The following is a 24,791-nucleotide window of genomic DNA, read 5'->3' on the forward strand; positions in this document are numbered from 1 at the left end:
CAGACTGGATGTACAGGGTGAATGAGAGAGCAGAGGCAAGGATGACAGCAAGATTGCGGGCCTGTGAGATGGGAAGGATGGTATTCATTCATTCAATAGTATTTATTGAGCACTTACTATGTGCAGAAAGTAATCCTCTCTCGGATATGAGGGAGGGCATTCCAGGCCAGAGGCAGGACATGGGAAACAGTGTTTACTGCGGGCATAACACTGTACTAAGGATTTGGGAGACTTCAACACAACAAAAGAAATACATACCATCCCTACCCTACCCTGTTTCCCCTATCTATATTTTAATGTCTCTCTCCCCCTTTAAACTGTCAGCTCCTTGTGAGCAGGGTTCAGGTCTACCTACTGCTTCCCCTAAACACTTAAGAAAGTACAGTGCAATAAGGTCAAAGGATTTAGAAAGGGAACTATGGAATGTGTCTATCAACTCTGTTGTATTGAACTCTCCCAAGTGCTCAGCACAGTGCTCTCCATACAGTAAGTGCTCTATAAATACCACTGATGATGATGATGATGATGATGATGACAACTGAAGGACTGCTTTTAGGTCCATTTATTGCAAACAAATGGAGTTAAACTTCAGAGACAACAGCATGACGTACTGGAAAAAACACAGGCCTGGGAATCAAGAGACCTGGGTTCTAATCCCAGCTCTGACACTTGCCTGCCTGGTGACCTTGGACAGGTTACTTAACTTCTTTATGACTCAGTTTCCTCATATGGAAGATGGGGGATTCAATACCTCCTTCCCTCTTAGACTGTGAGCCTCATGTGGAACACTGACTGAGTTCAATCTAAGGAATAATTTACTGATATTGCATTTACCCAATGAGACAAGGACCGTGTCCTATCTGCTTATGCCGTATATGCTAAAGGATCTAGCACAATGCTTGCACTTAGTTAGCTCACTGTGGTCAGGAAATGTGTCTACCAACTGCCATTTTGTACACTCCCAAGCACTTAGTACAGTGTTCCACGCACAGAAAGCACTAAATAAATACAACTGATTCACTGACTGATAGGAAGTACTTTCAATCATATTTACTGAACACTTACAGTATGCAAAAGCACTGTACTAAGTGCTTGGGAAACTACAACATAACAGCAGGCACATCACAGTCTAGAGGGAGAGACAGACATAAAAATACATAAATAAAATACAGATATATACATATACAGTGGGGATAGGAGGGAGGATGAATGAAGGAGCTAGTAAGAGCAGCACAGAATGGAATGGGAGAAGAGGAGAGGAGGGCTTAGTCAGGGAAGGCGTCTTGGAGGAGATGTGCCTTCAATAAGGCTTTGAAGTGGGGGACAGCAATTATCAGGCTGATATGAGGAGGGAGGGCATTCCAAGCCAGAGATAGGATGTGGACAGAGGTCAGTGGCAAGATAGACGAGATTGAGGTATAGTGAGAAGGTTAGCAAGAGGAGCAAAGTGTGCAGGCTGGGTTTTAGCAGGAGAGTAGCAAAGTGAGTAAGAGGGGATAAGGTGATTAAGTGCTTTAAAGCCAATGGGCAACCACTAGAGTTTCTTGAAGAGTGGGGAAAAGTGGACTGAAAGTTTTTGAAGCACCTAACCAATACCATGATTATATTATTCAAATTAATAACATTATTTTAGTATTATTAGCCAGTAGCATCTATTGGGCACTTACTGCATGCAGAGCAATAAAGAGAGATAATCCCTCTCCACAACGGGTTTACAGTCTAGAAGACGGGTTTACAGTCTAGAAGGTACCTCAGTGAGGATTGAGACTGTGAACAATACATGGGACAGGGTCGGTGTCATATCCAATTTGCTTGCATTCACCCTTGCGCCTAGTAAAGTACTTGGTACATAGTAAGCACTTAAATATCATCATTATTATCCTCTGGACTGTAAGCTTACTGTGGGCAGCGAATGTGTCTGTTCATTGTTGTACTGTACTCTCCCAAGTTCTTAGGACACTGCTCTGCACACAGAAAGCACTCAAAAAATAAAGCTGACTGATTGATTGGTAATGGGACCCTGTTTCCAAACGTCTTTTTCCCTTATCATTCAATACACTTAGCTCGCCTTATTCTAGCCATTAAAGTGATATGTATTTCCCGTGGCCCTTCAAACTAGAAAAAGAAGACACTGAGGGTAAAGTTCACCTGTGAGTGACCGTGCGGACAGAAGGGCCAGTGAGGGGTCCAAAGTCCTAAATGCACTGTGCAAAGGTTGTCGCTTGTACCATCCTGCTTGCTAACTGCAATTCCTGGCACTGTTTTCACTTTTGCCTCCTTGATTCACGATCAAGAACAGCCACTCCTTTCTTGATGGTAGCGTGGGAAATGGCTCAGCTGGGGTGCCATACCACCCGAAGCTTTGTTTTATTGTATCCTTACAACTTTTCCTCTGTCTTCCTGACTTTAGGTTTCCCAATTTCAGCTCATCATTAAGCAGCTGTTTGGGCTCCTACCATCATGCAATGGCTCACGTCCTTCCCAGGGTGGTTCTGGTGAGGTGAGGAACACTAACTTCATTCTAAGCCTTCACTGCCTGTGAAAGTCAAAGTGATAGGTCATAGGGGATTTAACAGGGAACATCCGTTTTTGATGTCAAACTAGAAACTGTCCTCTAACCTGGATTTGAAAACAAGTCCCTCTTTTGCTTTTGACTTTGGAAGTGGAGAGAGTGGTGTCTGCCATATATGGAAAGGGAAGGAGTTCCAGGCTCAGGGGAGGATGTGGGAAAGGGGTTGGTAGTGAGAGGGACAAGATTTGAAAGAGAGGGACAAGATTTGAAAAAACAAGTCCAGTCAAATCCTGATGACCCAACCCAATGGAGGGAAGCAGTGTACTAGATTAAAAAGAGCACAGGAAGACCTTAGGAGCCAGCAGGTGTAAATCTCCTGTCATGACAAACGAGCCTTGGCTTGTGGGGCTCTGGGACAGAGAAGCACTATGGCCAAATGTATAGATCACAGGCCCGTGAGTCAGATGGACCTGGATTCTAATTCTAAAACACTCGTCTACTGTGTGACCCTGGCCAAGTCCCTTAACTTCTCTATACCTCAACAAGTTCATTTGTAAAATGGGGGTTAAAACTGAATCTTGAGCGGGATAGAGACAGCGTAAACCTGATTAACTTGTACCTACCCCAGCACTTAGAGAGTGCCTGGCACATACTAAGGCTTAACAAATACCCTTAAAAAAAAGGAATTAATTGTCTTGGCAGTGATTTCTGTAACAACAAGACTAGAAGTCTCTCGCCCTTGCCAATCATGTTCCTGCCTGCTGGGGCACAGAGAGCGACAAGCTCATCTCTAGACTGCCAGCTCATTTTGAGCAGGGAATTAATCTGTTACAGTGTTATGTTTTGTACTCTCCCAAGCACTTAGTACAGTGCTCTGCACATAATAAGCACTCAATAAATACGATTGACAGACAACCAGAGAGTAGGCAGGCATGGATGCAAGTACTTTGCGAAGGCATTTTCCATGCAGGATTTACTGACAGCCAAAGCAACCACAACACACAGTACCAATGCATTATGATCCAGCAGACAAGGGGAGCTACTGTGATTTTCACTGCCCACATTAGCCTGCTACTTTTCAGGATTTCTGCTGGGCCTATGCACCTCGCAGAATGCCTTAAGTGGATCTTCAGTCAGAAATTTTCACCACTGCTGACAGAGCCCCCTAGCAAGCATTCCCTTACTTATGGAGCTAAGATGGAACCCAGTTCTCCCCATTCCCAGGGGGTTCTCTAGGCAGCAGTCAATCAGTCAATTGTATTTACTGAGCACTTATTGTGTACACAGCACTGTACTAAGCATTTGGGAGAGTACAATAGAGCAGACACATTCCCTGCCCAAAACGAGCCAACAAAACCTGGGCCGTTCACAGACAGTGGCAGGGAAGAAAGGAGATGGCTGGTGAAGAGTGACGCCCCGGACCAATGGAGGCCAGAAACTGCCACATTAACAGTCTGGCAAGAGCTTAAAATCTATGGCAGATAATCCTCACAATGAATGATCTACCCATGGGCAATCAACACAGGGTGAAGAAGTGCACTACCTCTGCCATCTTCTTCCTAGCAGGTTCACAAGTGGCAAATTGAAATTAGCAGACTTATTAATAGACCATAAAAATCAGCTAGAAGCAGCTGGAAATCACCGAGAAGCAGCCTGTATGTCAAGAAGCAGCATGGCTTAGTGGATAGATCATGAGCCTGGGAGTCAGAAGGACATAGGTTCTAATCTAGAACTGTAGATTAGACTGTAAATTCATTGTGGGCTGGGAATGTGCTTATTGTTGTATTGTACCCTCCCAAGCGCTTAGTACAGTGTTCTGTACACGGACCACACTCAATAAATATGAATGAATAATTCCAGTCCTGCTACATTGCTGCTATGTGACCTTGGGCAAGTAACCTACTTCTCCGGGCCTCAGCTACCTCATCAGTAAAAAGGGGATTAAGAGTGTGAGCCCCATGTGGGACAGGGACTGTGTCCAACCTGATTAACATATCTAACCCAGTGCTAGTACAGTGGTTGGCATATAGTAAGTGCTTAGCAAGTACCAAGTGGGGGAAGCAGCGTGGCTCAGTGGAAAGAGCCTGGGATTTGGAGTCAGGGGTCATGGGTTCTACTCCCGGCTCTGCCACTTGTCAGCTGTGTGACTGTGGGCAAGTCACTTAACTTCTCTGGGCCTCAGTTACATCATCTGTAAAATGGGGATTAACTGTGAGCCTCATGTGGGGCAACCTGATTACCCTGTATCTACCCAGCGCTTAGAACAGTGCTCTGCACATAGTAAGCACTTAAATACCAACATTATTATTATTATTATTACCATAATTATTAGCAAGAAGGCTCTCCACCAACGTTCCCCCTCTTACATACCAGGTCTCTTCCCCAACTACTCCCCAGCTCCCGTTCCTCCTAAACTAATCTAACTATCCCTTGTTCTCAACTCTCCCTCCTCCATTTCCTTACTCAAGCAGTTCTGTGGCCTGAAACTCCCTCCTTCCTCTTAATCTGACAGGCCACAGCTCCCTCCACATTCAAAGCCTCTAGAAACTGCATTTCCCCCAATAAATCTTCTCCAACTAACCCCATAGCAACCCAAAATCCATCTCTGGGAACCTGTATGTACTTATGTATGCTTTGTCAGCACTGGAATATATAGAATCAATTGTACAGTTAATTATTCTGATTATTTTTAGGTATTATTATGTTTGTCTTCCCCATTAGAATGTAAATTTATTGTGGAAAAGGAATAGGCCTTGTTCTTCTGTTGAACTTTCCCAAGCAGAGCACAGTGCTTTGCACAAAGCATTTTCAATAAATATTTCTACTACTACTACATCCATCCCAGGTAGGTGGCTATTTGCAAAGACACTTAATCTAACATTGTGGCAAACTCCTTTGTCACTCCTGTTTTTAAAGCATTTGCAAATTAAAAACAAACAAGGGGAGACTATACTGATTCAGCCAGTAGGGATGCACCAAGGCTCATGACATTGTGGCTAGGGAGATCATTTAATCAATCAGTCAATGGTATTTCTTGAGCACTTACCTTGTGCAGAGCAATAATAATAATAATAATAATGCTGGTATTTGTTAAGCGTTTACTATGTGCAGAGCACTGTTCTAAGTGTTGGAGTAGATAAAGGGTCATCAGGTTGTCCCACATGAGGCTCACAGTCTTTATCCCCATTTAACAGATAAGGTGACTGAGGCACAGAGAAGTGAAGTGATCTATCCAAGGTCACAGAGCAGACAAGTGGCGGATCTCCCGGGCCCATGATCTATCCACTTGATCACATACTCAGTTTTCCAGATCAGCTATATTGGGGTTTAGACAAAGAGCCATCTAGAGCAGACCTAGAGTCACTTTTCCCAGACTGCTCCAGATCTAACCCAAGGGGGCATTGCAGCTTCAGGAGCTGCAATGTGTAGAGAGGAGGAGGAGGAGGATGTCTCCGACAGCCCCTTATCACACATTAATGACTCCGTGTCATGGGAGATGGCTTTGGGAAAGTCCCAGCCACAAGTTTAAAACTATTAAATTCGGGATAGGATTTAGTTTGATCACTTCCTTTCTTTTTAGTTTGTTCCTCCTCCGTGATTTACAAGTTGTTTTCAAAGATGATCAATGAACTACAGAAAGCTAAACCTGAACCTCATCAAGGGCCAAGTATACTGTGCCGCCAATAAATCGTCTCACTTAGAAAGATACCCTAAAGAGAATAACCTACTTTGTTTTAAACCTTTAAGGTAGAATATCAATCATATTTATTGAGTATTTACTATGTACAGAGCACTGTACTAAGCACTCGGAAGAGTACAACACAACTAGCACATTCCCTGCCCATAACAAATTTACAATCTAGAGGGGGAATACCATTGTGGAAGTGAACAGTTGTGGCAATTTCATGCCATCCAGTGCAAATTTACCATTCCAAAAGCCGCTTAAGGATTTTTTTCCCCTCTTCCAATGCTATTTATTAGTTTATTTTAAGAGCACTTTAAGGACAGGATGTAATTATGAGATTTTATCCTTTTTAATATTAACAATAATAATAACAGTGGTATTTATAAGTGTTTGCTACATGTCAAGCACTGGGGTAGATACAAATATGCAGGTTGGACACAGTTCCTGTCCCTCATGGAGTTCATGATCAAAATGGGAGGGGATAACAGGTATTTAATCCCCATTTCACAGATAAGGAAACTGAAGCTGCCCAGGTAAATTAAGTGACTTTCCCAAATATGTATTGGGACTTTCCCAAATATGTATAATATGTATTTCCCAAATATGTACCAAGTCCATTTGGTACATGGTGCAAACTTATCCAGCTGAGTTTCGAAAGAAGATTTTGGCCTCCTTATTCATAGGCACCAAACCAAATTAAGGTAATGGAATAAAAGAACAATACACAAATCAATATTTTAGATGGTAAACTTCTACTATATCTACATATACTTTTTCTTTGATCTTTCTGTCTATACCTAGTGAATATTTTCTTAATACAGTGATTTTGAAAGAACGCCAACTCCATTTTGACTTCAAGAACTAGAGATTATTTTAGTTGCTATAGGCCTTTAGAAAGAAACACAAAAACGGTAAGGATGGCAAAATCTCACATCTCCTGGATCTTTTTTAACAATACTGACAGTGATTATGCAGGAGACAGATCCAGATCTAAATCCTATCTTCACGGGCAGACTTTTGTCATAACATGAAAACCCTGTGGCTCTCGAAAACATCAATTTGGATGACACATATAAATGCAGTTTCATAATAGGCCCACAAAGGTTTTTCAAGGAGAAAAACAGCCCGGAATAAGATGCATGTTTTCAAAACATTTTGATATGGGTACTTGATGATTCTGACATAGGCGGTGAGATAGACCTGTACTAGTATAGAGGGTGGGGGGTGGAGGTTTATTAAGTTTTACTAGGACAACAACGCAAAAGAATTAACCCATTTGGAGCAAGAACTTAGTGCTTCCCACAGTACATACTTTGCCACAGGATGATTACCTGGTATATTGCTCTCGCGTAATATCTGCTTAATAAACCTTCATGGTGGTGATGATAATGATCATTAGGGTTTGGAGAATTGGGAAAATGATTTGCTAATTCTTCCTTTCTTGAAAAAAAGGCTTCCTTTCTTAAAGTTTGTCCATCCCTGTGTATTTTTCATATTCAGATAGTCCAGATATTAATAAAAAGATGCTCCACGTAGTCTGCCTCTTCCTTTCCTTTCTTACATTTTAGTGTCATGTGCTGTGTCATGTGCTAGCTGGAGGAAGCAAGCGGACATTCTGACAAGTCCAGGATGTCCCAGAGCAGGCTGCACAATACCTCACTAAATGGAATGACTGGAAGGGATCCTGATTGATCACTTAGTCCGATCTTTCACCTAAGCCAACTCACAGCTAATCTATCTCACCAGTCAAATCTTCTTTCTTCACAATTTCTCCAGAATCCACCCCTTACTCTCCGCGCAAACTAGCACTACCTCGGTCCAAGCACTTGCCGCATACCATCTTGACTACTGCATCAGCCTCCTCGCTGACTTCCCAGCCTTCAGCCCTCTCTAGATCACACTTCCTTCTGCTTCCCAGATCATTTTTCTAAAACGTCCTTCTGCCCACTCCTCAAATGCCTCCAGTGGTTGCTCATACATCTCCGCATCAGGCAGAAACTCCTCACCACTGGCTTTCAAGCTCTCAGTCAGTTTTCTCCCCCATTACTTATCCTTGACACTCTTTCACCACTACCAAGTCTGTTCACCTCACTTATTTATTCCATCGCAATTAAGTGCTTACTGTGTGAAGAGCCGGGTACTAAGCGCTTGGTACAATACAACAATAAGCAGTGACATTCCCTGCACACGCGAGCTCACAGTTCGGGGGGTGAGGGGGGCGGCGAGGGGGCGGCATGGAGGAAGAGGCACAGACATCGATACAAATATATAAAATTACAGATATATACATAAGTGCAATGGGGCTGGGAAGGGGAGCAAAGGGAGCAAGTCAGGGCTACACAGAAGGGACTGGGAGATTAGTGGGTTTAGTTTGGGAAGGCCCCTTGGAGGAGATGTGCCTTCAATAAGGCTTTGTGGGGGTGTGTGGAAAGAGTAACTACTCTCTGTGCCTTAATCTCATCTCTCCCACCTTTGACCTGTTGCTCACACCTTCCCTCCTGCCAGGAACTCCCTCCCCTCATATGACAGACCACTGCTCTCCCTGTCTTTAAAGACCTTCTGAAAGCAAAGCCTCCGTCCTGCAGGAGTCCTTCCTGACTGGTCTTTCATCTCCTCATCCTATTTCCTCCCACTGAATCACCTATGCACTTGAACCTTCCCCTGCAAGCACTTAATCCACCCCCAAGACACTTTCCTACCCCAACAATACTTCTGTACATGTCTTTAAACTCAACTTATTTTTAAACTCAACTCAGTTGCTTCCCCCAACCTTTAATTTATTTTAGTTATCTGTCCTCCCCCACTAAACTATAAGCTCTTTGAAGGCAGGGGATTGAATCTACTAACTCTATTGTCTCCTCCCAAGTGCTCAGTACAGTGTTCTGCCCAGATACAAATTTATTTATTTATATGCATATAAATAATTATCATTGATTTATTTATCCCATTTTTAGAGGTTAGCAGGAATGGTGAATACATAAGTTCCCTCAGTAGCCCATTCTAGTAATAACCCATCCTGCCAAAATGTTCTTGTTTTTAACTAACCTTACACAGCAGTTTGAGCCCATTTAGTAATAATTGTGGTGTTTGCTAAGAGCTTATTATGTGCCAAGCACTGTACTAGGTGCTGCGGTAGATACAAAATAATCAGGTTCCACATGGGGCTCACAGTCTAAGTAGAAGGGAGAATGGATACTGAATCCCCATTTTGCAGATAAGGTAACTGAGGCACAGAGAAATTATACAACTCATCCAAGGTCTTTCAAATACAATCCAGCCACACACTTCATGCTGTTGAAATTTACTGAAATTTATTTGTCTTTACACTTCCTTCTTGTGAGACAAGAGCGCTATTCTAACACAGAGACCCTCAAAAGAAAAGCCAACCTGAAAACCTTTCATTCCAGGCTTGAAAACTTAGTCCAGAAGAAGAAAATACAAAAATCCCAAATGTTCAAACTACCAGATTTTTCTTGTAGATCCAGAAACACATATTCATATTATTTTGTCAATATATGTGTAATTGTACACAAAAATTTCCTGGATGGCATCAGAGTGCCCTAAATCCTAGTACAGTGAAATCTGCTTTAAAACACCAAGCATCAGAAAAAAGTGCATTTAAAATAAACTACATTTCACTTTTATTAAAGAAAAACAGAATGGCTATTTAAAAACACTTTAAACATGTTAGACAATGAGGATTTTTCTTTTTGCTTTTTAGAGCTTTCTTGAGCAATGAGAAGGAGCAGTATAATATAGTTTTATGACAGGCTACAAATGCCAAACACTGGTCACTTTGCTCTAACTTCCTCCTCATCCTATAAATCTAGCAATACTAGGCATAAATTCTTTGTATCAAATTTTATGTTTAATTTAGGAATTGTCCATTCTAAGGAATAAACAAAGTTTTAATGTGTGGTTCTTATCCAGTGGTCTGGACAACAGGAATACTATGGAAGCAGCATGGCCTAGTGGACAGACCCCAGGCCTGGGAGTCGGAAGGACCTGATTCTTATCCCGGCTCAGCCCCTTGTCTCCTGTGTGATCCTGGGCAAGTCACTTCACTCTCTGTGCCTCAGTTTCCTCATCTGTAAAGTGGGGAATGAGACTACAAGCCCCATGTGGGCCATGGACTGTGCCCAACCTGATGAGCTTGTATTCAACCCAGTGCTTAGCACAGAGCCTGGCACATAGTATTATTATCATCGAGTGCCACTGAGTTGTTTCCGATTCAGAGCGACTCTACAGGCACATTTTCTCCAGAACATCCTGTCTTCGGCCATAATCCGCAACCTTTCTAACAGTTCTTCCGTTATGACTCTTAAGGTCCCTGTCCCTCTAGCTGCTGAACTGCCTCTTTCATGTTTTCCTGCATTAGTGTCTTCTCCAGAAAATTAGTCCTCCTGATTATGTGTCCAAAATACGCTAATCTAAATCGAGTCATTTGGCCTTCCATGTGGGACAGAGACTGTGACCAACCTGATTAGCATATATCTACCCCAACGCTAAGAACATTGCCTGGCACATAGTAAGTACTTAACAAATACCATTTTAAAAAAAAGAAAACCGACTGATTGGGCAAGAAAGCAAGGCTAATCACAGCCTGTTAAAAGGCTGGACTCCACCCAGCCTGCAGGCTTACCCACAAATAAAGTCCTGGGCCTTGAGTCACTCTAGCTGCTATATGAAACAGGCTGATGGCAAACCAGGAATCATAAGCACCTTAACTGAATCATCAAGGAAATTTGGGAGTATCACAAAGTTGCAACTGGATGGGAGAAAAAAAATGCAGAATGCTTAGCAAGTGCTAGGTTGCTGAACCTATAAGCTCCTCAATCAATCAATGGTATTTATTGAGTGCTTACTGTTTAAGAAGCATTGTACTAAGACCTTGGGAAAGTATTATAGAGTTGGTAGACATGATCCCTGCCCATAAAGAGTTTACAGAGTGGATGGGAGACAAATAATACAGTGAGACAAGGGAATTGGAATTTGTATATAAATGTAGAGGGTACAGATCCAAATGCATAGGCAATGCAGGAGAGGGTGGACAGGGGAAATGAGGACTTAGTCACAGTAGCCCTTTGGAGGAGATGTGATTATTAGGAGGGCTTTGATACCCATACCAGATGTCTTTTTTTACGGTATTTGTTAAGCATTTACTATGTGCTAGACACTATACTAAGTGCTGAAGTAAATACAAGATAGGGTTGGGTACAGTACTTATCCCACATAGGGCTCACAGTCTTAATTTATTTACCCCTTCCCTCAGCCCCACAGCACTTACGTACATAAACATAATTTATTTACTGACTGATTACCTGATTGATTGAATCCCCATTTCACAGATGAGGCAACAGAGAAATTAAGTGACTTGCCGAAGGCCACACAGCAAACAGTGGCAGAGCCAGGATTAGACCCCAGGTCCTCAGAATGTAAGAGAGGTTGCTGCATTATCTGAGGATTAGGGGTCTCCACAGACTTAGCTCGAGCCCAATTTACAGATGCAGTCTGAGGTCAAGCCAGATGGTGAATATCAATCAATCAATACCTTCAAAACCTTATTGAAGGCACATCTCCTCCAAGAGGCTTCCCAGACTAAATCCCCCCTTTCCTCTTCTCCCCCTCCCTTCTGTGTTGCCCTGACTTGCTCCCTTTGCTCTTCCCCCATCCCAGCCCCACAGCACTTATGTACATATCTATAATTTATTTACTTGTACTGATGTCTGTCTGCCCACCCCCCGCCACCCAGCCCCGCACCACCCCAGAGTGCCCCAGAGTGTAAGTGCTCATTGTGGGCAGGAAAATGTGTCAAAAGTGTCAATAATCGCTCAGTAAATACATTTGAATGAATTAATTTATTGAGCTCTGACAGTGGGCAGAGCACTATACTGAGTGCTTGGGAGATTAAAAGACAGTAACAATAAAAACTACTAATAATTACAGTATTTGTTAAACTTCATCCATTCATTCAATCATATTTATTGAATGCTTATTGTGTGCAGACCACTGTACTAAGCGTTTGGGAGAGTACAATACAACAATAAGCAGACACATTCCCAAATTTACTATGTGCCAAACGCTGTACTAAGAGCTGGGCTAGATACAGTACCATAAGATCAGACAGTGTCCATAACCCACATGGGGGTCAAAACTGAAGGGGACGGGGAGAACAGATTCTGAATCGCCACTTTATAAATGACTTCAGTGACTTGTCCAAAATCACCTAAGAGCCAAGTGGTAGAACTGGGATTAGAACCCAAGTCTCCTGACTCCCAAGCCTGTGCTCTTTTCACTAAACATGATCCCTGCTTTCAAGGCACTTACAATCTAGGAGTTTAAAACCTATGTGTAAACAAAAGTTCCTGAATCTAGACTGAACCAATCCAGGGAGACAAGAAAGAATAGAGATGCTATTTGTTATGAAGGTGTTTCATGATGGTGGGAAGCAAACAACATAGCAGAAGAGAAGAAAATGCACAGAATCTTCTGAGTTAAAACTACAGGGTCTTACTGGACAGTTCTAATAATAATAATAATATCATTATTAAAGTGCTGTGTGCCAGGCACTGTAGTAAGCATTTGGGTTGAGGGGACAAAGGGGTATACAAGCAAATCAGGTTGGACATAGTCCCTATCTCATAAGGGGCTCACAGTCTTCATCCCCGTTTTAGAGATGAGGTAACTGAGGCTCAGAGAAGTGAAGTAACTTGCCCAGGGTCAGAGAATACAAATGGCGGAGCTGGGATTAAAACCCATGATCTCCTGACTCCCTGGCCCATGTTCCATCCACTAGATCATGCTGCTTCTCTAAACTTGGGATGTGCCAGACTTCCAAGGAGCACCAACTGGATTACTGCATCAGCATCCTTTCTGATCTCCCAACCTCCTGTCTCTCCCCTCTTCAGTCTATACTTCACTGTACTGCCTGGATTATCCTTCTACAGAAACACTCTGGGTATGTCATGCCCCCTCCTCAAAATTCTCCAGTGGTTGCCTATCAACCTTTGTAGGAAGCAAAAACTCCTTACTATTGGCTTCAAAGCTCTCCATCACCTTGCCCCCTTCTACCTCACCTCCTTTCTCTCCTCCTAAACCCAGTCCGCACACTCGGCTCCTCTGCCGCTAACCTCCTCACTATGCCTTGTTCTTGCCTGTCCTGCTGTAGACCCCTGGCCCACTTCCTATCTCTGGCCTAGAATGTCCTCCCTCCTCACATCCACCAAACTAGCTCTCTCTCACCTCTTTCAGGAGTTCTTCTGAGACTGAGCCCCCCTTTACCTCTGCTCCTTCTCGCCTCCCCATCGCCCCATTCCCTCCCTCCCTCTGCTCTACCCTCTTCCCTGCCCCACAACACTTGTGTAAATTTGTACATATTATTCTATTTATTTTACTATGATGTGTATATTTCTATAATTCTATCTCTTTGGATGCTATTGATGCCTGTCTACTTGTTTTGTTTTCTGTCTCCCCCTTCTAGACTGTGAGCCCGTTGTTGGGTAGGGATTGTCTCTCTCTGTTCCCGAATGGTACTTTACAAGTGCTTAGTACAGTGCTCTGCACATAGTAAGCACTCAATAAATACCACTAAATGAATGAATGAGCAGAGCCTGAAACACGCCCACCACTATCCCTTACCCATTCATGTGTCAAATCACTTCCCAAGAATATTTCACAATCAATATAATTGCAAAGCAGTATAAACGGGTAAACTGGGCAACCATGTTTAAAATTAATTTCCATCTGACGTCCCCCACCCCCCAAAAAAATTATCAGATGATACTGGACTCATCTGTTTCTTATATTACAACCTCAAATCAATCACCTGAAACCATCCATCCCCATTTGACAGTAACTGAATTTCAAGCAGTGTGGCCTAGTAGATAGAGCATGGGGCTGGGAGTCACAAAGACCTGGGTTCTAATTCCAGCTCTGCCACTTGTCTGCTGTGTAACCTTGGGCAAGTCATTTTACTTCTCTGGGCCTCGGTTACCTCATCGTAAAATGGAGATGAAGACTGTGAGCCCTATGTGGGACAGGGACTGTGCCCAACCCCATTTGCCTTTGTCCATCCCAGGGCTTAGTATAGTGACTAGCACAATGTAAGTGCTTAACAAATACCATCATCACCCTCCCCTGCAGCCTTTCTGCTGGATTTCACTTCTACTCTCTTGGTGCTCTCATAAAAAGAATCCTGCAGCTCTAGGGCCAACAGAAAATCCACCAGAGCTGCTCAAATACTCAAAGACTTCCCAAAGGACAAAAAGTTCATGGCATTTGGCCTACCTAAGTGAGAATTAAAACAGCATAATCAGAGTTCATAGCATGATCCCCTCCCTCAGCCCCACAATAATAATAATAATAATAATGTTGGTATTTGTTAAGCGCTTACTATGTGCCGAGCACTGTTCTAAGCGCTGGGGTAGACATAGGGGAATGAGGTTGTCCCACGTGGGGCTCACAGTCTTAATCCCCATTTTACAGATGAGGGAACTGAGGCACAGAGAAGTTAAGTGACTTGCCCACAGTCACACAGCCGACAAGTGGCAGAGCTGGGATTCGAACTCATGAGCCCTGACTCCAAAGCCCGTGCTCTTTCCACTGAGCCACGCTGCTCCTCTAAGTGAGCGACCACGAAGGGACTCGAACCCTCAATCTTCTGATCCGAAGTCAGACGCCTTATCCATTAGGCCACGCGGCCCCGGGCACAACTCCACGGTAATATTCATAATTTACTTATTTATATTGTCTGCCTCCCTCTCTAGGCTATAGGTAGGGAACGTGTCTGTCAACTGTTATACTGTACTCTCCCAAGATTTTAGTACAGTGCTCTTCACACAGGAAGCACTCTATAAATACGAGTAACTGATTGAAAATACCTTGCCTCCGTCAAACCTGGTCCTTCACACAGGTAGTAAATAACACACATAGTTGGGATTCAAATTAAACTTTCTACTACACAAAGTGAAACGTTCCTTAAAAACAACACCAGTTGTTAACATAGCAGCACTATAAAACACTCCTTCTTTTATACCATAGTTATAATTTCACCATGGGACACTATTAAAGTAGCCATTATGTGACTGAGTTACATCTGCTGAGAAGAACCTATAAACTTTTAAATTTCCATAACCTGGAATTCCAGAAAGTTGGACTTGATCCAGCCAAGAACTCAGAGCTAATATTTTTACAAAAAACATTAATCATTCAATGATATAGAGTATTTAATGTATGTTTAATTACTACAACAGAGTCATCTAAAATGATAACCCTGAACTGAAGTGTTTGGGTTTTGTTTTTTTTCCAAATTTCCTCTAATCCTTTAGGTCTGTAAAAAGCAGGGTAGGAAAAAAACCCAGAAACCTTCAATACTTTTTTCTTTAAAGGAAATATGATCAAACCTGAATTGTTTAAAACTGTCTCCAGCCTAGGCTCAAAAGATATTTTAATCATTTAAATCACAGGAAAAATACTATCATTTGGGTATGTTGGCTCAGCACGTCAACCAAGACATGTCTGTATAATTGTCATTTTCTACTACAACATTTTAATGAAACAGAATAAATTGGGATAAATAATCATCATGAAATCTGTACTTCTGGGCGACTGTTGGTACTCCTCCAAACTCAGTAAAGTTATATGCCTCTCACACTCTTAAAAACCTTATTCATAAAGCCTAGAGGATTTGGGGGGGAGCTGTTTTTTAAGAACTGAAACTTCATCTGCTGGGTTTTGTTCCTGTTCCAAGCAAAGACCATCTGCTTTTCAACTTTCTAATTTTAACCCCTTTCAAAAAGAGAATCAATTTGCCCAAATGAAAAAATGGTTCATGCTTCACCTAGCAAACCATAGCTGGTTATTATTTCACCAATTCTACCTCTAGAAGCCTGACGCATAGAAATATCTGAACAGCACTCCCTTTGGGAGCAGCAAACTTGCACTTTATCATTATTTAGTTCCATTCCTCAAATGAATGGTTTGGTGAAGTGAAGGTATGCTGAATCCATTAGCATCTTGGTTCACATCCAATTTAGGTAGGAAAGAGTTAAGTCATTCTCACACTCTAACTGACAAAGTTTATTGAGCAGGTGTGAACCCAAAAACATAAAGGGGAAGGAGCATGGCCTAGAGGAAAGAGTATGGGATTGGGATTCAGAGGACCTGGGTTCTAATCCCAGCTCTGCCACTTGTCTGCTATGTGACCTTGGGCACATCACTTCACTTTTCTGCACCTCAGTTACTTCATATATAAAATGGGCGTTAAGAATGTGAGCCCCTTTGGGACATGAACTGTGTCCAACCAGATTATTTTGTATCTACCCCAGCACTGAATACAGGGTCTGGCATGTCATAAGCACTTAACAAATGCCATAAAAATAAAATTTAAAAAAATCCAGGGCTATGCCATTCAAACCCCTGGTCCATCTCATTGAGTACAGACTGTTCTCACTCAATGTGTGGTTTCACTCTGTGTTCTATCTTTCCCAGCGCTTAGTCTAGACTTGTAGGTTTATTGTGAGCAGGGAACGAATCTACCAACTCTGTCATACTGTACTCTCCCCAGTGCTTAGTACAGTACCCTGCACGCAGTAAATGCTCAATATGACTGATGATTGACTGATTCACTGAGAAGAAGCATGACCTCGTAGAAAGAGTTCAGGAGTAGGAATCAGGAGGCCTGGCTTTTAAGCCTAGCTCACTTGACTACTGTGTGACCTTGGATATGTCACTTAACTTCCCTGTGCCTCAGTCTCCTCAGCTATAAAATGGGATTTCAATACCTGTTCTCCCTCAGACTGCGAGCCTCATGTGGAACAGGGACTATGACCGATTTTATTTCACTGTATCTACACTAGTATGAATATGACACACAGTAAGCGCTTAATACCACAATTATTATCATCCTCATTAATTAGGGATATAATCCTAAAAGCCCTAATTTCTGTAATAACCTACTATGGTCACCTCAAACCTGAATATAGCCAAACCCTTTTGGAAGCTGCTATTTTCAATGAGAATGTCACGCCTTCCGGATAGTAAAAGGATACTCCTCCTTTAGTTCTCCTCCTCTAAACTCTCAGCTCATTTTGGGCAAGGAATAGGTCTGCTATATAGTTACACTATACTCTCCTAAGAGCTTAGTACAGTGCTCTACATACAGTAAGCACTCAATAAATATGATCCTTGCTGAGGAAAGGCAGCAACAATGGAATCTGCCCAAGGTTGCAGGCAAATTCTGAGGTTCTGAGTGCAAGAACTTATTCCTGTCACTTACTTAGACTGTGAGCCCCATGTGGGACAGGGACTGGGTTTCACCTGATTAACCTGAATCTACCCCAGGGCTTAGAACAGTTCTTGCCACATGGTAGGCACTTAACCAACACCACAAAAAAAAAATTATCTATCCCCAGAACTAAGCAAGCTTCACCCACACAAGTGGCAGTGCTATAGCGCTTAGTGCTTAGAACAGTGTTTGGCACATAGTAAGTGTTTAACAAATACCATCATTATTATTAAGCACGGGCCCCAAGGACTGTTCCATCCAGATGGTGCCACAGCCACTAAAATGCTCCAGCTCAACCCTTGGGAGTTCATCTTCATGTTATCTCTTAAAATAAAAACCTTTGCAAAAGCACCAGAACACACTAACTCGAACACACAAACCCCTCATTTTCTAGAATGCTGCTTTGCCCAGAATAACCACTGCATATATCCCAGAAATAGATGTTATTTTTTTCAGTCAAAGATAGAATGTATATATTAAATTATGAACTTGGAGAAAGGAGTGTTTGAGCTTGTGGGTGGGTTTGCAGAAGCTATCCTGCCCCCTGCCCACTCCCACCAACCTAAATGCGCCACCAAACATATTTCATGTACACTAATTCTGTTAAAGTGTACTCTCCCAAGTGCTTACTTCAGTGCTCTGCACATAGTAAGTGCTCAATAAATACCATTAAATTGATTAAAAGGTTTTATTCATTTAAATAACTACAGTGGCCTATTTGCACGAAAATTCTGCCATTATTTTCATTCAATACAAGTCTAACCAATAAAATTGCCGACACATTTGACTAGAGCTTCCTCTTCAAACTTTGCTAATCTCTATGCTTTGCCCACAGGCTTCAAAGTTACTCATACACTGCTTCCACATTTGTACTTACTTGATCATTACTGCGAGTATAGCAATTTGAATATAATGCCTTCTATTTAAAATATATAATATAATATTAATAAAACTTTGTTATTACAGCCAGCCAATCTCCTAACTTTTGTTGAACTTATAGGGAAAGAAAATCCAATCAACTGAAGCATCCTGTTAAATTACTTTATAGCTGTCTTTGGCATTCATCATTTATTCAATCATATTTACTGAGTGCTTACTGTGTACAAAGCACTGTACTAAGCACTTGGCAGAGTATAACAATAAACAGACACATTTCCTGCCCACAATTAGCTTATGGTCCAGAGGGTGTTGGTATTAGAAGACTCCACTGATAGTGAAGTTCACCTAAGTGTGTGTGTGACTCAAAGGACCAATGAAGTTCTGGTCACATTGTACCTCCAAAAAGTTTGTCTCTCATGGTAGTGTTGTACCAAATGTTTGTAGCAGCTGGCACTGTTTCCCCTTTTGCCTCCTTGCAGTAGTAGTAGTTGTAGTGGTGGTAATAATAACTGTATTTGTTAAGCACTGTACTAAACGCTGGGGTACATACAAGACAATCAGGTTCCACATGGCCACACAATCTAAGTAGGAGGGAGAACGGATACTGAATCCCCATTCTATAGATGAGGGAGCTCAGGCACAGAGAAGCTAAATGACTTGCCCAAGTTCACAAACCAGACAAGTGGCAGGGCTGGGATTAGAATCCAGGTCTCCTGAATCCAAGGGCTGTGCTCCTTCCACTAGGCCCCACTGCTTCCCAATGTGGAGTAGTGGTAATTGTATTTATTAGGTGTTGTTACTGAGAGTGGGAATTAGGCAAGGTCCCTGACCCTCAAGCAGCCAAAATCTATGAATATAACTGGGGAAGAGGGCACTGGCAAAAGACAACTCCAGAGTGATGAAACACTAAAACACTATGGCAACATAAAAAACAAGGACAAACTTAAAGAACTGAAACAAAATCAGTATGGTGCTGTGGCTAGAGGGGCAGAATTTCCAGCTCCTCGTGTCTCAGAGTCCAAGGCATTCCCGAGGCAGAGCAATCAGTCTTCCTGAGGTTTTGTGGAGGCCTCATGCTGCAGGCACTTTTCTCTTTCCTGCCAGGGTGGTGGAAAGCATCCTTTCTCTGTTATTCCTTAAGATTTTGCTCAAGACAGCCTAAATGAATAAGGTAACCTGTGGCTCCTTCAACCAAAACCAAGAACTAGGAACTTTTAAAAAGTACAGAAATTAAGAACAACAAAATACTCCTCCTTTGAAGTACAAAATTCCCAAGACTGATTAAAATGCAATTTTTAATTAAAATGACTTCAATCACAGAAATTAACCCCACAGGGTATAAACAAATAAGGCAATTTCTACTGAAGCCTGAAAATATACAATAAACAGGCCCCGTACCCACAACCCATGAGGAAACCCTTTCAACTCAGTTACTGATCATCTCATGTCACTGAATTATTGGACTGTTGTGTGACCCTGGGCAAGTAACTTACTTCTCTGTGCCTCAGTTATCTCATCTGTAAAATGGGGATTAAATCCTCCTCCCTCCAACTCAGACTGTTAGCCCCATGAGGGACAGGGACCTGTCCAATCTGCTGATCTCAAATCTATCCCAGAGCTTAGTACAGTGTCTGGCACATAGTAAGTCCTTAACAAATACCATTTTAAAATATATACATTAAAGTCTTCCATTAGGGTTCCTCCAAAAGGAGCAGAAAGGTTTTAGTGCTCATTATGAAGGTGGACTTCCAGACCCAAAATTTAGGTGCTCTGAAAAAATAAATCCTGACAAAGGGTTTGGGGCAGTAGGTTTCCTAGACTGTGGAAATTCCAACACTTATTAAAGCACCTGTAATCAATTGTATTTACTGAGTATTTACTGTGCGCAGAGTTCTGTACTAAACACTTGGGAGAGTACATTATAACAGAGTTGGTGGACACGTTCCCTGCCCACAGTGAGTTTTTAATCTAGTAGGGAACTTGTATTAGGTGCTAACCTTAGAAAGATATATTCTGTGCTCCAAAGGAAAGGGAAAATTACCTTGGCTTGTCACAGCAGATCTGTCTTTTGAAATAAAACTTTGGGAAATAATTATAGTTCACTCACCTATAAAATAATTAATAAGCAGCTATAAACATGTTTTATTTTGCAAAGTGCTTTTCAATCATTTTATTAGTTAAGTTTACAAGGCTGCTGGGAGAGAAAATAATAGCATCCTCATTTTACAGATGAAACCAAAGAAGGCAGGAGAAATCAATAGCTGTATAACTTGGTCCTCACCGAAGCTACTCTCATTCATTGTGCAATCACTGCTTTGAGTGCAGCATATTAGGCATTAAGGGATGGAGGATGGGGAAAATTTACAAATGAAAAAGAACTGTCCTACTACATACACACAAATATTTTACAATTGAATGAAATGCTTAGCAGTCATTTCCGGTACTCTGCATTTTATAAAATTGGGTACATTATGTGAACAGCTATCAATAGTATTTATTGAACACTTACTTTGGGAAGAACATTGGACTAATTATTTACGAGATCCCTGGCTTCAAGGAGCTTACATTCTAATGTAGGAGACTACAAATGCTTCAATAGAAGGTGGTATTTTGTGAAAAAAGGCTTGAGAGCAATTTACAATATCAACACAATTTTTAGTGGCAGAACATTAGCAAAATCTGGACAATTTGCATCTAAAAGGAGTTCCTTGGTCAGTATGTGTTCACATGCATTTGCATAATGAAATAGAATTTCCAGCAGGGGCAGTGGCTGGAATGCAAACAACAACCTAAAGGGGAAAAAAAAAGCTACAGCTCCCAACCTGATGGCTCAAAGCTTTGGCTTCACATACTCCATGTTCTGTTTTACTGACCTGATCCTGGTTCATTCATTCATTCAATCATATTTATTGAGTGCTTACTGTGTGCAGAGGACTGTACTAAGCACTTGGAATGTACAATTCGGCAACAAATAGAGACAATCTCTGCCCAGTAACAGGCTCACAGTCTAAATGGGGGAGACAGAGAGCAAAGCAAAACAAAACAGAACATCATCAAAATAAATAGAATCATAGAGATATACACATCATTAACAAAATAAATAGGGTAATAAATAATATATACAAATATGCACAGTGCTGAAGGGAGGGGAAGGTCCTCCTCTGACCCATCTGGTTATGTTTTGCTATAAGGCTCTAAGGCAGACAAATGGTAGGAAGGACAAATGTTTAATCAATCATATTTATTGAGCAATTACTAAGTGCAGAGCACTGTACAAAGCGATTTCAAGAGTAACCCACAGCCTGTCTCCTTCACTCTTGTGCACAAGCCACAGAGCACTGCTCCCAGAAATCTAGATATCAGTCCAACTTCATCCACTTCAAGTTTATCCTTGTGTGCTTTGACTGCCCAGCAAAATTATTTCTCCATCCTTACTGACACCCATGCCCACCCTCGCCAGTTGTTCCACATGTTTAACTCCGTCCTCAAACCCGTCTCCCCACCTCCTCCCATCCTTGCCCCCAATGACCTGGCCACCTACTTTATTAAGAAAATTGACATTATCAGGCATGATCTCCCTAAAATCTCCCCTTCCCCTGCCCAGGCCCTCCCCACTCCTGCCCCTTCAACTCTCCCACCTTTCTCAGTAATATTCATTCACCTGTATTTATTGAGTGCTTACTGTGTGCAAAACACTGTACTAGATCTCCTGCCTTCTCTCAAAATTCACCCACTCTACCTGCACATCTGACCCCATTCCTTCACTCTTTCAAAACACTTGCCTCCTCTCTACCTGCAATCTTCAACTGCTCCCTCTCCAACGGTTTCTACCCCACTGCTTTCAAACATGCCCTTATCTCCCCTATCCTAAAAAAGTCCTCCCTTGACCCTACTGCTCCCTCCAGTTCACCCCATCGCTCTCTTACCACTCCTCTCCAACCTCCTTGAGCCAGTTGTCTACAGCTGCTGCCTCAAATTCCTCTCCTCCTATTCTCTCCTTGATCCCCTCCAATCTGGTTTCTGACCCCTTCACTCTACAGAAACTGCTCTCTCAAAGGTCATCCATGATCTCCTTCTTGCCAAATCCATCAGCTTCTATTCCCTTCTAATTCTCCTCGACCTCTCAGCTGCCTTCGACACTGTCTACCACCCTCTTTCTCCTGGAAATGTTATCAAACCTCGGCTTCACTAACACTGTCCTCTCCTGGTTCTCCTATTTCTCTGGCCACTCATTCTCAGTTTCTTTCGCGGTCTCTTCCTCTGCCTCCCACCCTCTAACTGTGGGGGTCCCTCAAGGTTCAGTGATGGGTCCCCTTCTATTCTCCATCTATACCCAATCCCATGACTTCAACTACCACCCCTAAGAGAATGATACTCAAATCTACTTCTTCAGCCGATCTCTCTAGTCTCATATTTCCTCCTGCCTTCGAGGCATCTCTACTTGATGTCCGCCCATCACCTCAAGCTTACCATGTCAAAAACAGAATTTATCTTCCCACCTAAACCCTGTCTTCCCCATGATTTTCCCATCACCGTAGAGAGCAACACCATCCTTCCTATCTCATAAGCCCGAAATCTTGACTCCTCTCTCTTTCAACCCACATACTCAATCCATCGCTAAATCCAGTCGGTACCACCTTCACAACATCGCTAAAATCTTCCCTTCCCTCTCCATCTAACCTGTTACTCCAAGCACTTAACCTATTCCACCTTGATTACTGTATCACCCTTCTTGCTGACCTCCCTGACTCCTGTCTTTCCCCACTCCAGCCCACACTTCACTGTATTGCCTGGATCATTTTCTTACAAAAATGTTCAGAACATGTTTCCCCACTCCTCAAAGAAATTCCCGTGGTTGCCCATCAACCTCCACATCAAACAAAAACTCCTCACCATTGACTTAAACACACTCAATCACCTTGGCCCCTCCTACCTCATCTTGCTACTCTCCAACTACAACCCAGCCCCCACACTTCCTCTAATGCTAACCTTCTCACCCTACCTCGATCTTGTTTGTCTCACTGCCTCCTGCCTCTGACCTGGAACGCCCCCTTCCTCAAAGCTGACAATTACTCTTCCTGTCTACAAAGCTTCATTGAAGGCATATCTCCTCCAAGAGACCTTCCCTGAGTAAGCCCTCCTTTCCTCTTCTCCCAATCCCTTCTGCATCACCCTGACTTGCTCCCTATATTCATCTCCCTCTCCTAGCCCCACGGCCCTTATATACATATCTGTAATTTATTCATATTAATTTCTGTCTCCCTCTCTTAGACTGTAAACTCATTGTGGGCAGGGAATGTTTCTATTCATTCATTCATTCATTCAATAGTATTTATTGAGCACTTACTATGTGCAGAGCACTGTACTAAGCGCTTGGGATGAACAAGTCGGCAACAGATAGAGACAGTCCCTGCCGTTTGACGGGCTTACAGTCTAATCGGGGGAGACGGACAGACAAGAACAATGGCAATAAACAGCGTCAAGGGGAAGAACATCTCGTAAAAACAATGGCAACTAAATAGAATCGAGGCAATGTACAATTCATTAACAAAATAAATAGGGTAATGGAAATATATACAGTTGAGCGGACGAGTACAGTGCTGTAGGGATGGGAAGGGAGAGGTGGAGGAGCAGAGGGAAAAGGGGAAAATGAGGCTTTAGCTGCGGAGAGGTAAAGGGGGGATGGCAGAGGGAGTAGAGGGGGAAGAGGAGCTCAGTCTGGGAACGCCTCTTGGAGGAGGTGATTTTTAAGTAGGGTTTTGAAGAGGGAAAGAGAATATTGTTATACCATACTCTCCCAAGCGCTTAGTACAGTACTTTGCACACTGTAAGCACTCAATAAATACTACTGAATGAATTAATAAAATACAGCAGAATTAGCATTCCTTGCCCATAATGAGCTTCCTGCCTAGAGAGAGTTTAAGATTCTCTTTTAAACATTACCGCCCAGCCCTGCCCCGCCATCACCACCCTACCTGTTGGAGCTCTGCATAAGCCTCTGAACAGAAGAGGTGGGTCAGGAGGCTTGGCATCCCTCTATTTGGGGTTACTCTGGACCAACTGCTGGTGAACCTTACCCTGGCAGTCCTGGGTCCCTGGCCAGAGCAGTGGCTAGGGGCCTAACGGCACCCAAACATGCAAAACTCACCTACCTGAGGCTCAATCTCAGGGCCTCCACCAAGAACGCATCCCAGCAGCACTCAGGGACGATGGAGATACACTGGAAGTCAGAGCCAGCCCCAGAATTCTATATGACAGGCTCTCTATTTCTCCATCCCTCCCTCAGCCACTTTTGTAAAGCAAGTGGCAAAGGCAAATGCTAGGAACTTCATTTTTGTTTTAATATGGTATTTGTTAAGCACTTACTATGTGACAGACACTGTACTAAACAGTGGGGTAGATTCAAGATAATCACTATGGACGCCGTCCAT

General features: G+C 42.6%; 1 protein-coding gene and 1 non-coding gene across 2 annotated transcripts in view; both read right to left on the reverse strand.

Annotated features, from left to right (window-relative positions):
* Positions 1 to 24,791, reverse strand: part of HECA (hdc homolog, cell cycle regulator) — a 60,349-nt gene that overhangs the window by 20,897 nt on the left and 14,661 nt on the right. The window lies entirely within an intron of this gene.
* TRNAR-UCG lies at positions 14,826 to 14,898 on the reverse strand. The gene has a single exon. It is a non-coding gene; the product is annotated as a tRNA-Arg (tRNA).

This window comes from Ornithorhynchus anatinus, chromosome 2, assembly GCF_004115215.2.
Source record: "Ornithorhynchus anatinus isolate Pmale09 chromosome 2, mOrnAna1.pri.v4, whole genome shotgun sequence".
NCBI classification, from domain to species: domain Eukaryota; kingdom Metazoa; phylum Chordata; class Mammalia; order Monotremata; family Ornithorhynchidae; genus Ornithorhynchus; species Ornithorhynchus anatinus.